Here is a 13941-nt window from a genome sequence, read left to right on the forward strand (position 1 = left end):
CTAACCTTAACATTAACCTTAACCTTAACCTTAACATTAACCTTAACCCTAACTATACTAAAACTAACCTTAACATTAACCTTAACCCTAACCCTAACCTTAACCCTAACCTTAACATTAACCTAACCCTAACTATACTAAAACTAACCTTAACCCTAACCTTAACATTAACCTTAACCCTAACCTTAACCTTAACCCTAACCTTAACATTAACCTTAACCCTAACTATACTAAAACTAACCTTAACCCTAACCTTAACATTAACCTTAACCCTAACTATACTAAAACTAACCTTAACATTAACCTTAACCCTAACCCTGCACCTAATACTAAAACTAACCTTAACCCTAACCTTAACATTAACCTAACCCTAACTATACTAAAACTAACCTTAACCTTAACCCTAACCCTAACCTTGACCTTAACCCTAACCTTAACCTTAACCTTAACCTTAACCCTAACCTTAACCTTAACCTTAACCTTAACCCTAACCTTAACCTTAACCCTAACTATACTAAAACTAACCTTAACCTTAACCTTAACCTTAACCCTAACCTTAACCTTAACCTTAACCCTAACCTTAACCTTAACCTAAACCCTAACCTTAACCTTAACCCTAACTATACTAAAACTAACCTTAACCTTAACCTTAACCTTAACCCTAACCTTAACCTTAACCCTAACCTTAACCTTAACCCTAACTATACTAAAACTAACCTTAACCTTAACCTTAACCTTAACCCTAACCCTAACCTTAACCTTAACCCTAACCTTAACCTTAACCTTAGGCTGGGTTTAACAAAGGGTTGAATTCAGATTCAGGTAAAGGTCAGTCTCAGGCAGCCTCCTCTCCCTGAAGTGGGCTGTCTGATTTTATTTATATAAACACATTTATCTGTCTGTCCATCTGTGAGTCTGTCTGTGTGTCTGTGTGTCTGTCTGTGTGTGTCTGTCTGTCTGTGTGTCTGTCTGTGTGTGTCTGTCTGTCTGTGTGTCTGTCTGTGTGTCTGTCTGTCTGTCTGTCTGTGAGTCTGTCTGTGTGTCTGTCTGTCTGTTTGTCTGTCTGTCTGTGAGTCTGTCTGTGTGTGTGTGTCTGTCTGTCTGTGTGTCTGTCTGTGTCTGTCTGTCCGTCTGTGAGTCTGTCTGTCTGTCCGTCTGTGAGTCTGTCTGTGTGTCTGTCTGTGAGTCTGTCTGTGTGTCTCTCTGTGTGTGTGTCTGTGTGTCTGTCTGTGTGTGTGTCTGTCTGTGTGTCTGTCTGTCTGTCCGTCTGTGAGTCTGTCTGTGTGTGTGTGTCTGTCTGTCTGTGAGTCTGTCTGTGTCTGTCTGTCCGTCTGTGAGTCTGTCTGTCTGTCCGTCTGTGAGTCTGTCTGTGTGTCTGTCTGTGAGTCTGTCTGTGTGTCTGTCTGTCCGTCTGTGAGTCTGTCTGTGTGTGTGTCTGTCTGTGTGTCTGTCTGTCTGTCTGTGAGTCTGTGTGTCTGTCTGTGTGTGAGTCTGTGTGTCTGTCTGTCTGTGTGTGAGTCTGTATGTCTGTGTGTCTGTCTGTGTGTCTGTCTGTGTGTCTGTCTGTCCGTCTGTGTGTCTGTCTGTCCGTCTGTGAGTCTGTGTGTCTGTCTGTGTGTGTCTGTCTGTCCGTCTGTGAGTCTGTCTGTGTGTCTGTCTGTCCGTCTGTGTGTCTGTCTGTGTGTGTGTCTGTCTGTGAGTCTGTGTGTCTGTCTGTGTGTCTGTCTGTCTGTGTGTGTTTCTGTCTGTGAGTCTGTCTGTGTGTCTGTCTGTGTGTCTGTCTGTCTGTGTGTCTGTCTGTGTGTCTGTGTGTGTCTGTCTGTCCGTCTGTGAGTCTGTGTCTGTCTGTGTGTGAGTCTATGTCTGTCTGTGTGTGTGTCTTTCTGTCTGTGTGTCTGTCTGTCCGTCTGTGAGTCTGTCTGTGTGTGTGTCTGTCTGTGAGTCTGTCTGTGTGTGTGTGTCTGTATGTGTGTCTGTCTGTGTGTCTGTCTGTCCGTCTGCGAGTCTGTGTGTCTGTCTGTGTGTGTGTCTGTCTGTGTGTCTGTCTGTCCGTCTGTGAGTCTGTGTGTCTGTCTGTGTGTCTGTCTGTCCGTCTGTGTGTCTGTCTGTGTGTGTGTCTGTCTGTGAGTCTGTGTGTCTGTCTGTGTGTCTGTCTGTCTGTGTGTGTGTCTGTCTGTGAGTCTGTGTGTCTGTCTGTGTGTCTGTCTGTCTGTGAGTCTGTATGTCTGTCTGTGTGTGTGTGAGTCTGTATGTCTGTCTGTGTGTGTGTCTGTCTGTCTGTGTGTCTGTGAGTCTGTGTGTCTGTCTGTGTGTGTGTCTGTCTGTGAGTCTGTGTGTCTGTCTGTGTGTGTGTCTGTCTGTGAGTCTGTGTGTCTGTCTGTGTGTGTGTCTGTCTGTGAGTCTGTCTGTGTGTCTGTCTGTGTGTCTGTCTGTCTGTCTGTGTGTCTGTCTGTGTGTCTGTCTGTCTGTGTGTGTGTCTGTGTGAAAGGTATATTATCTGTCAAATCTGAATGTCACCTGCTGACATGAAGCTCTAAGCCGTCTGAAGCATGTTTGCTCTTTTAGTAGCTTCTACATGAAATTCTGACAACACCTGAGTAAAGCTGCAGACAGGGTACTGACTGACACGCAGAGAAAACAGCCTGAGCTCCAAACACACACTGCCCTGTGTTCCTGTGTTTGAGGGCTGTTCCCATGTGCATAGTTTTAAGCCCAGTGTCTGTCCTCCTCACCTTACAATCTGTAAACAGTGCAGGTTCACGACCTCCAGGTCAGACACCTGGTCCCGTCCTCTCTGTATAGATGTAGAAGATCTAACGTTTATTTAGATGGAAAAAGATGCTCCTCTTGCTGATGTGTTTCCTGTTCCTCTTCCTTTTCCCACCACTGAGCTCTACAGCCATCACTAAAACTTCCCATGGTTACACAACTGTTTCCAGGGTAACACTACACACATTTCACAGTTACACTTCACTCATTTCCATGGTTACACTACATCAATTTCAACAATTACACTACACACATTTCCATGCTTACACTACACCCCCTTCAACAGTTACACTACACCCATTTCAATGGTTACATACACTTGTATCCATGGTTACATTACATCCATTTCAACAGTTACACTACACCCATTTCAATGGTTACATACACTTGTATCCATGGTTACACTACACTGGTTTCCATGGTTACAGTACAGATACAAACACCGACTCTCTCGCCCTGTGTTGCTCTCTCTACACTGGCAGTACTGAGAGAAGTCCAGTAGATTCTGTAGGAGAGGGGAACGCAGGACGAACCACAGAGGAATGTGTTCTAGCCTGTAATTCCACAGCTCAGCAGATTTAGCTCAAACTGAGGGGGCTGGTCTTACACCCACACATCTACACTGGTCAGGATCTACGTCTGGAGGGTGTAGTTACCACCAGTTACATTTACTCACTTAAGTAAGTACTTAAATACAATTTTCACTGACTTCTACTAATCTCAGTATTGGACTCAAAAATACAAACATAGGAATTATATATATTAAATATCATATATAGTCATATTTTGACAGGTTTATACCTCCTTTAGCATTTTAAAGTTAATATTTGGATGGATTTGATTTCTACTAGCACTTTATTATTTTTTTATTAAGTTATTTGGGTGAATATGTACTTATGTCAGAATTCTGAAGATAATATTTGGGTGACTCTGCACTTCCATTAGCATATTAACGGTAAATATGTGGGTGAGTACTTTTAGTATTTTAAAGTAAATAGTTTTGATTTTGAAGATAATATCCAGTCACTAAGCACTGTTCAAACTAAACGTGTAACTAATGGGATCTTCAGTGGAGTGTGTGTTCTGCTCCACAGTTATCTCAGGCTTTAAGATCACTCAGTGTGTGTTTGGGTTGCTATTGTTTTGCACAGCCCGGCTTCACAGCCCAGCGCAGAACGATTAGCTATAATGAGGCGTACTTACAGGCGTGAGGAGGAGTGATGGAGCAGCCTGTCACGACAGACAGGCCTTTACTAATGAAGGAGAACAGCTCCCAGACTCTCCATACACTGCTGACCCCATTCAGGTGCAGGTAGCGCAGTGTAGGAACCGGGGAATTCCAGACGTACACTCACTGTACAGCTGTTTATCTGAGCAGCAACACACACCTTATAAACAGCTCTGATCATCTGCCCAGTCCTTCACTGAGGTGGAGCAGGTGAGCTGCTGCTGGATCACATCCATAGTGTCAGGAGTTCACAGAGAGGATCAGCACCCAAACCTGAGCTCTGCTAAATGTGCTTCTCCTTACTGAGATTAATTCTAATGTTATATAGAGTTAATTACAGGTAGACACTCTCACTGACCACTGACTTTATGTTTATGTGGGTTTATTCTAATGTTATATAGAGTTAATTACAGGTAGACGCTCTCACTGACCACTGACTTTATGTTTATGTGGGTTTATTCTAAGGTTATATAGAGTTAATTACAGGTAGACGCTCTCACTGACCACTGACTTTCTGTTTATTTGGGTTTATTCTAATGTTATATAGAGTTAATTACAGGTAGACGCTCTCACTGACCACTGACTTTATGTTTATTTGGGTTTATTCTAATGTTATATAGAGTTAATTACAGGTAGACGCTCTCACTGACCACTGACTTTATGTTTATTTGGGTTTATTCTAATGTTATATAGAGTTAATTACAGGTAGACACTCTCACTGACCACTGACTTTATGTTTATTTGGTTTATTCTAATGTTATATAGAGTTAATTACAGGTAGACGCTCTCACTGACCACTGACTTTATGTTTATTTGGGTTTATTCTAATGTTATATAGAGTTAATTACAAGTAGACACTCTCACTGACCACTGACTTTCTGTTTATTTGGGTTTATTCTAATGTTATATAGAGTTAATTACAGGTAGACGCTCTCACTGACCACTGACTTTATGTTTATTTGGGTTTATTCTAATGTTATATAGAGTTAATTACAAGTAGACACTCTCACTGACCACTGACTTTATGTTTATTTGGGTTTATTCTAATGTTATATAGAGTTAATTACAGGTAGACGCTCTCACTGACCACTGACTTTATGTTTATTTGGGTTTATTCTAATGTTATATAGAGTTAATTACAGGTAGACACTCTCACTGACCACTGACTTTCTGTTTATTTGGGTTTATTCTAATGTTATATAGAGTTAATTACAGGTAGACACTCTCACTGACCACTGACTTTATGTTTATTTGGGTTTATTCTAATGTTATATAGAGTTAATTACAGGTAGACGCTCTCACTGACCACTGACTTTCTGTTTATTTGGGTTTATTCTAATGTTATATAGAGTTAATTACAGGTAGACGCTCTCACTGACCACTGACTTTCTGTTTATTTGGGTTTATTCTAATGTTATATAGAGTTAATTACAGGTAGACACTCTCACTGATCCCTGTTTTTTATATATATGTATATTAAGTATACACTAACACACAAAGATGCATACATTCAATGTCTACTTGCACATAAAGACACACACACATACAGACACACACACACACTAATGTGGAACATGTTTCCTAAACACGTTTTGACTACACTGTGCAGCATGTGTGTGTGTGTGTGTGTGTGTGTGTGTGTGTGTGTGTGTGTGCCAGTCTGTCAGGATTTCTCTTCGCTTCACTAAAAGAGTTTTAATAACAATCACTTCAGACATACGCTGGGTTTCTGACGAACCTGACTGATCAACAGAGCTCTCTGGGTTGCGGGGCTTTGATCTAAATGAATGACATTTAATTAAACAGTATGCCTGGCTCAGTAATTAATATAATTAAAATTCACTATCATTTGCAAAGCATCATTCTTACCTCTTTCTCATTCTTGTTTTCTTATAGAAAAATGGTGTAAATTTAAATGCTGATGTAATACAATGAATAAGTCCCAGGTACATCCAGCAGGACGTATTCTGAAACGATGGGAAAGGTTGAAAAAGAAGAGTCAGAGATCTGTTCCGCTCAACCTCTCCCAAAAAGAAGCTAAAATGTGATAAATAACGTGAGCAGCAGGTCCTGTAGGTCCTGTAAGTTGTGAGGTGGGACCTCCATGAGCATCAATGAGCCGTGAGTGCCCATGGCCCTGTCACCGAGCTGGTGTTCTCAGGGTGCTCTCGTGTCCGTGTTACCTTCTGGCTCTCTCCTTTTAATTATGCTGTAATAATCAGACCTGCCGGAGTCGTCAGACACTCTCTGATGCTGATGCTCAACATTCTCTGCCCTCCATAAAATTCCTCTCAGAACTAACTTTTCTCTCTTTACCTTCTTCGAGTAAATGGCCACCCAGCCCGACCTGCTGGAAGACTGCCCGCTGAGGTCCCCTCTACCTGCGTCAAACCAGCTGCCACCTACCAGTCCGGCCAGCGGGTCCCCCCCAACCCGCCACCACCCATGGCTCTCCCGCCTGCCGCTGCTGCCTGTTTGGTGGCCGTGCTGAAACCTGGATGGACTTGTGTCTGTCTGACACTATTAATATCACCACTATCAACTTTCTGTTGTACCTGGTTTGGTCATTTTTATCATTAATGTTTAAATAATTCTGATCAGAGGAGGACAGGTCGGGTCCCCCTTGTGAGCCTTGGTTCCTCCCAAGGTTTCTTCCTCCAGCTCTGAGGGAGTTTTTCGCCGTTGGCTTGCTCACGGGGGTCTTTGACGCTTCATGTTGTTTCTTCTTTCTTCTCTGTCTCTGTTCTTTATTAAGTACTAATTATGTAAAGCTGCTTTGTGACGACAACAGTTGTAAAAAGCTCTACAAATAAATCTGACTTGACTTGACTTGACCGTTCCCCAGTTAAAGATGGCCAAAGCTGTACTGGAACCAGTTTAACTACAGAAAATATCCACGTTACATTTAACCCTGCTGTGCCGCACACACACACACACACTGACTGTGGCCAGTCGGCAACACATATGTACACACACACACACACACACACACACACACACACATTCACGCACACACACACACACATTCACAGATGTTTGGTACTAAAGGTGTGTGAGAGTGAACGTTAGTGCATCACACCGCTGCAGTTATGTAAACCGACCAAAGACCAGAACCAGTCAACCAGCACTGGAGTTTGCATTAGCACTGAGGGGGAGAATGCAAACAATACACACACACACACACACACTCATCCTTATGCATACAACCACCCATATGTAAACAAACACACACACACACACACACACACACAATCTAATCAATTTATATTGTGTATCATTCTTAATAATGCTACACTACATTACACCACATTACACTACAGTACACAACACACTCTTACACTACACACTGATTACACTACAGTACACTACACACTCTTACACTACAGTACACAACACACTCTTACACTACACACTGATTACACTACAGTACACTACACACTCTTACACTACACACTGATTACACTACAGTACACTACACACTGATTACACTACAGTACACAACACACTCTTACACTACACACTGATTACACTACAGTTCCCTACACACTCTTACACTACACACTGATTACACTACAGTTCCCTACACACTCTTACACTACACACTGATTACACTACAGTACACTACACATTCTTACACTACACACTGATTACACTACAGTACACTACACACTCTTACACTACAGTACACTACACTCTTACACTACACACTGATTACACTACAGTACACTACACACTGATTACACTACACACTCTTACACTACACACTGATTACACTACAATACACTACACAGTCTTCCACTACACACTCTTACACTACAGAACACTACACTCTTACACTACACACTGATTACACTACAGAACACTACACACTCTTACACTACACACTGATTACACTACAGTACACTACACACTTGTACACTACACACTGATTACACCAAAGTACACTACACACTCTTACACTACACACTGATTACACTACAGTACACTACACACTCGTACACTACACACTGATTACACCAAAGTACACTACACACTCTTACACTACAGTACACTACACTCTTACACTACACACTGATTACACTACAGTACACTACACTCTTACACTACACACTCTTACACTACACACTGATTACACTACAGTACACACACACTCTTACACTACACACTGATTACACTACAGTACACTACACACTGATTACACTACAATACACTACACAGTCTTCCACTACACACTCTTACACTGCACACTCTTACACTACAGAACACTACACTCTTACACTACACACTGATTACACTACAGTACACTACACATTCTTACACTACACACTGATTACACTACAGTACACTACACACTCTTACACTACACACTCTTACACTACACACTGATTACACTACAGTACACTACACTCTTACACTACACACTCTTACACTACACACTGATTACACTACAGTACACTACACACTCTTACACTACACACTGATTACACTACAGTACACTACACACTGATTACACTACAATACACTACACAGTCTTCCACTACACACTCTTACACTGCACACTCTTACACTACAGAACACTACACTCTTACACTACACACTCTTACACTACACACTGATTACACTACAGTACACTACACATTCTTACACTACACACTGATTACACTACAGTACACTACACACTCTTACACTACACACTCTTACACTACACACTGATTACACTACAGTACACTACACTCTTACACTACACACTCTTACACTACACACTGATTACACTACAGTACACTACACACTCTTACACTACACACTGATTACACTACAGTACACTACACACTCTTACACTACACACTGATTACACTACAGTACACTACACTCTTACACTACACACTCTTACACTACACACTGATTACACTACAGTACACTACACACTCTTACACTATACACTGATTACACTACAGTACACTACACACTCTTACACTACACACTGATTACACTACAGTACACTACACATTTTTACACTACACACTGATTACACTACAGTACACTACACACTCTTACACTACACACTGATTACACTACAGTACACTACACACTCTTACACTACACACTGATTACACTACAGTACACTACACACTCTTACACTACACACTGATTACACTACAGTACACTACACATTTTTACACTACACACTGATTACACTACAGTACACTACACACTCTTACACTACACACTGATTACACTACAGTACACTACACACTCTTACACTACACACTCTTACACTACACACTGATTACACTACAGTACACACACACTCTTACACTACACACTGATTACACTACAGTTCCCTACATACTCTTACACTACACACTCTTACACTACACACTGATTACACTACAGTACACACACACTCTTACACTACACACTGATTACACTACAGTTCCCTACACACTCTTACACTACACACTGATTACACTACAGTTCCCTACACACTCTTACACTACACACTGATTACACTACAGTACACTACACATTCTTACACTACACACTGATTACACTACAGTACACTAGACACTCTTACACTACACACTGATTACACTACAGTACACTACACACTGATTACACTACAGTACATTACACACTCTTACACTACACACTGATTACACTACAGTACACTACACACTGATTACACTACAGTACATTACACACTCTTACACTACACACTGATTACACTACAGTTATCTACATACTCTTACACTACACACTGATTACACTACAGTTCCCTACACACTCTTACACTACACACTGATTACACTACAGTACACTACACATTCTTACACTACACACTGATTACACTACAGTACACTAGACACTCTTACACTACACACTGATTACACTACAGTACATTACACACTCTTACACTACACACTGATTACACTACAGTACACTACACACTGATTACACTACAGTACATTACACACTCTTACACTACACACTGATTACACTACAGTTCCCTACATACTCTTACACTACACACTGATTACACTACAGTACACACACACTCTTACAAAACACTGATTACACTACAGTACACACACACTCTTACACTACACACTGATTACACTACAGTTCCCTACACACTCTTACACTACACACTGATTACACTACAGTACACACACACTCTTCCACTACACACTCTTACACTACACACTGATTACACTACAATACACTACACACTCTTCCACTACACACTCTTACACTACACACTGATTACACTACAATACACTACACACTCTTCCACTACACACTCTTACACTACACACTGATTACACTACAATACACTACACACTCTTCCACTACACACTCTTCCACTACACACTGATTACACCGTATTACACTACACACTGCATTACACTACACACTGATTACACTACAGTGTACAGGTTGGTGTAGACCCTGTCTAGAGTCTGGGGTTTAATATGGGACTGTGGTTAGTCCAGAGCCTAACTAGAGTCTAAGAAAAGTATAACCTGAGTCTAGGATTAGTCTAGAGTCTAACCAAAGCCTAAATCTAAATCTAGGGTTGGTCTGGTCTAAGTAGAGTCTAACTTCGGTCTAGGTGCAACTTTGAGCTAAGCAGACTGAAACATGAGCAAACATCTGTTTAGAATAAGCTTCAGCTCATCCCTCACTGACTCACTCAGGAGTGAGACACCCCTGGACCTGCCGGCTCCTCCGAGGTGGAAACAACAATAACGTGTTAATCTGTCTAATAAAACCCTGCTCCCCTCGGGGATCTGAAGCTCGTTGATCTGATCACACCCAGCAGCCTGAGGGGAAAGTGTAGCAGCTTCAACTCTGTAATCTGATCTTCACATCAGATCTCCCAAATAAAAGCATTACAACCCAAAGCCCTCGGCCAATACATCAAAACGTCAGCGTCAGCAGTGTGCTTCAGCTGGAGCGTGACTGACCGACTCGCTGGCTCACTGACTCCCCCACAGACCGCATGTCTGGGTAATTAGCCACTGCTATTATTCCTGATCACCGAGCATGAGGAGCTGAGAGAAGCTCCAGAGCAAATACACTGTTCAACATCTTACTGTCAACACTGCTGTGCCCTAATATCACACACACACACACACACACACACACACACACACACACACACTGTGCTAACAATTACAAAGTAAACACGTCTGCTCTCGGCCCGTTCACATCTGCTTTAATCAGCAGGTGGAATTAGTCTCAGTGTAATTACTGCTAAAACCCCTATTAATCACCATCCCACTGATCTCAACACATCCAGCTCTGAACCCAAAAAGACAAAGTCAGTGTTCAGTGAGAGTGTCTACCTGTAATTAACTCTATATAACATTAGAATAAACCCAAATAAACATAAAGTCAGTGGTCAGTGAGAGCGTCTACCTGTAATTAACTCTATATAACATTAGAATAAACCCAAATAAACATAAAGTCAGTGGTCAGTGAGAGCGTCTACCTGTAATTAACTCTATATAACATTAGAATAAACCCAAATAAACATAAAGTCAGTGGTCAGTGAGAGCGTCTACCTGTAATTAACTCTATATAACATTAGAATAAACCCAAATAAACATAAAGTCAGTGATCAGTGAGAGTGTCTACCTGTAATTAACTCTATATAACATTAGAATAAACCCAAATAAACATAAAGTCAGCAGTCAGTGAGAGTGTCTACCTGTAACTAACTCTATATAACATTAGAATAAACCCAAATAATCATAAAGTCAGTGGTCAGTGAGAGTGTCTACCTGTAATTAACTCTATATAACATTAGAATAAACCCAAATAAACATAAAGTCAGTGGTCAGTGAGAGCGTCTACCTGTAATTAACTCTATATAACATTAGAATAAACCCAAATAAACAGAAAGTCAGTGGTCAGTGAGAGTGTCTACCTGTAATTAACTCTATATAACATTAGAATAAACCCAAATAAACATAAAGTCAGCGGTCAGTGAGAGTGTCTACCTGTAATTAACTCTATATAACATTAGAATAAACCCAAATAAACATAACGTCAGTGGTCAGTGAGAGTGTCTACCTGTAATTAACTCTATATAACATTAGAATAAACCCAAATAAACATAAAGTCAGTGGTCAGTGAGAGCGTCTACCTGTAATTAACTCTATATAACATTAGAATAAACCCAAATAAACATAAAGTCAGTGATCAGTGAGAGTGTCTACCTGTAATTAACTCTATATAACATTAGAATAAACCCAAATAAACATAAAGTCAGCAGTCAGTGAGAGTGTCTACCTGTAACTAACTCTATATAACATTAGAATAAACCCAAATAATCATAAAGTCAGTGGTCAGTGAGAGTGTCTACCTGTAATTAACTCTATATAACATTAGAATAAACCCAAATAAACATAAAGTCAGTGGTCAGTGAGAGCGTCTACCTGTAATTAACTCTATATAACATTAGAATAAACCCAAATAAACAGAAAGTCAGTGGTCAGTGAGAGTGTCTACCTGTAATTAACTCTATATAACATTAGAATAAACCCAAATAAACATAAAGTCAGTGGTCAGTGAGAGCGTCTACCTGTAATTAACTCTATATAACATTAGAATAAACCCAAATAAACAAAGTCAGTGGTCAGTGAGAGTGTCTACCTGTAATTAACTCTATATAACATTAGAATAAACCCAAATAAACATAAAGTCAGCAGTCAGTGAGAGTGTCTACCTGTAATTAACTCTATATAACATTAGAATAAACCCAAATAAACATAAAGTCAGTGGTCAGTGAGAGCGTCTACCTGTAATTAACTCTATATAACATTAGAATAAACCCAAATAAACATAAAGTCAGCAGTCAGTGAGAGTGTCTACCTGTAATTAACTCTATATAACATTAGAATAAACCCAAATAAACATAAAGTCAGTGGTCAGTGAGAGCGTCTACCTGTAATTAACTCTATATAACATTAGAATAAACCCAAATAAACAGAAAGTCAGTGGTCAGTGAGAGTGTCTACCTGTAATTAACTCTATATAACATTAGAATAAACCCAAATAAACAAAGTCAGTGGTCAGTGAGAGCGTCTACCTGTAATTAACTCTATATAACATTAGAATAAACCCAAATAAACATAAAGTCAGTGGTCAGTGAGAGCGTCTACCTGTAATTAACTCTATATAACATTAGAATAAACCCAAATAAACATAAAGTCAGTGATCAGTGAGAGTGTCTACCTGTAATTAACTCTATATAACATTAGAATAAACCCAAATAAACATAAAGTCAGCAGTCAGTGAGAGTGTCTACCTGTAACTAACTCTATATAACATTAGAATAAACCCAAATAATCATAAAGTCAGTGGTCAGTGAGAGTGTCTACCTGTAATTAACTCTATATAACATTAGAATAAACCCAAATAAACATAAAGTCAGTGGTCAGTGAGAGCGTCTACCTGTAATTAACTCTATATAACATTAGAATAAACCCAAATAAACAGAAAGTCAGTGGTCAGTGAGAGTGTCTACCTGTAATTAACTCTATATAACATTAGAATAAACCCAAATAAACATAAAGTCAGTGGTCAGTGAGAGCGTCTACCTGTAATTAACTCTATATAACATTAGAATAAACCCAAATAAACAAAGTCAGTGGTCAGTGAGAGTGTCTACCTGTAATTAACTCTATATAACATTAGAATAAACCCAAATAAACATAAAGTCAGCAGTCAGTGAGAGTGTCTACCTGTAATTAACTCTATATAACATTAGAATAAACCCAAATAAACATAAAGTCAGTGGTCAGTGAGAGCGTCTACCTGTAATTAACTCTATATAACATTAGAATAAACCCAAATAAACATAAAGTCAGCAGTCAGTGAGAGTGTCTACCTGTAATTAACTCTATATAACATTAGAATAAACCCAAATAAACATA

Source organism: Salminus brasiliensis, chromosome 4 (genome assembly GCF_030463535.1).
Source record: "Salminus brasiliensis chromosome 4, fSalBra1.hap2, whole genome shotgun sequence".
Taxonomy (NCBI): domain Eukaryota; kingdom Metazoa; phylum Chordata; class Actinopteri; order Characiformes; family Bryconidae; genus Salminus; species Salminus brasiliensis.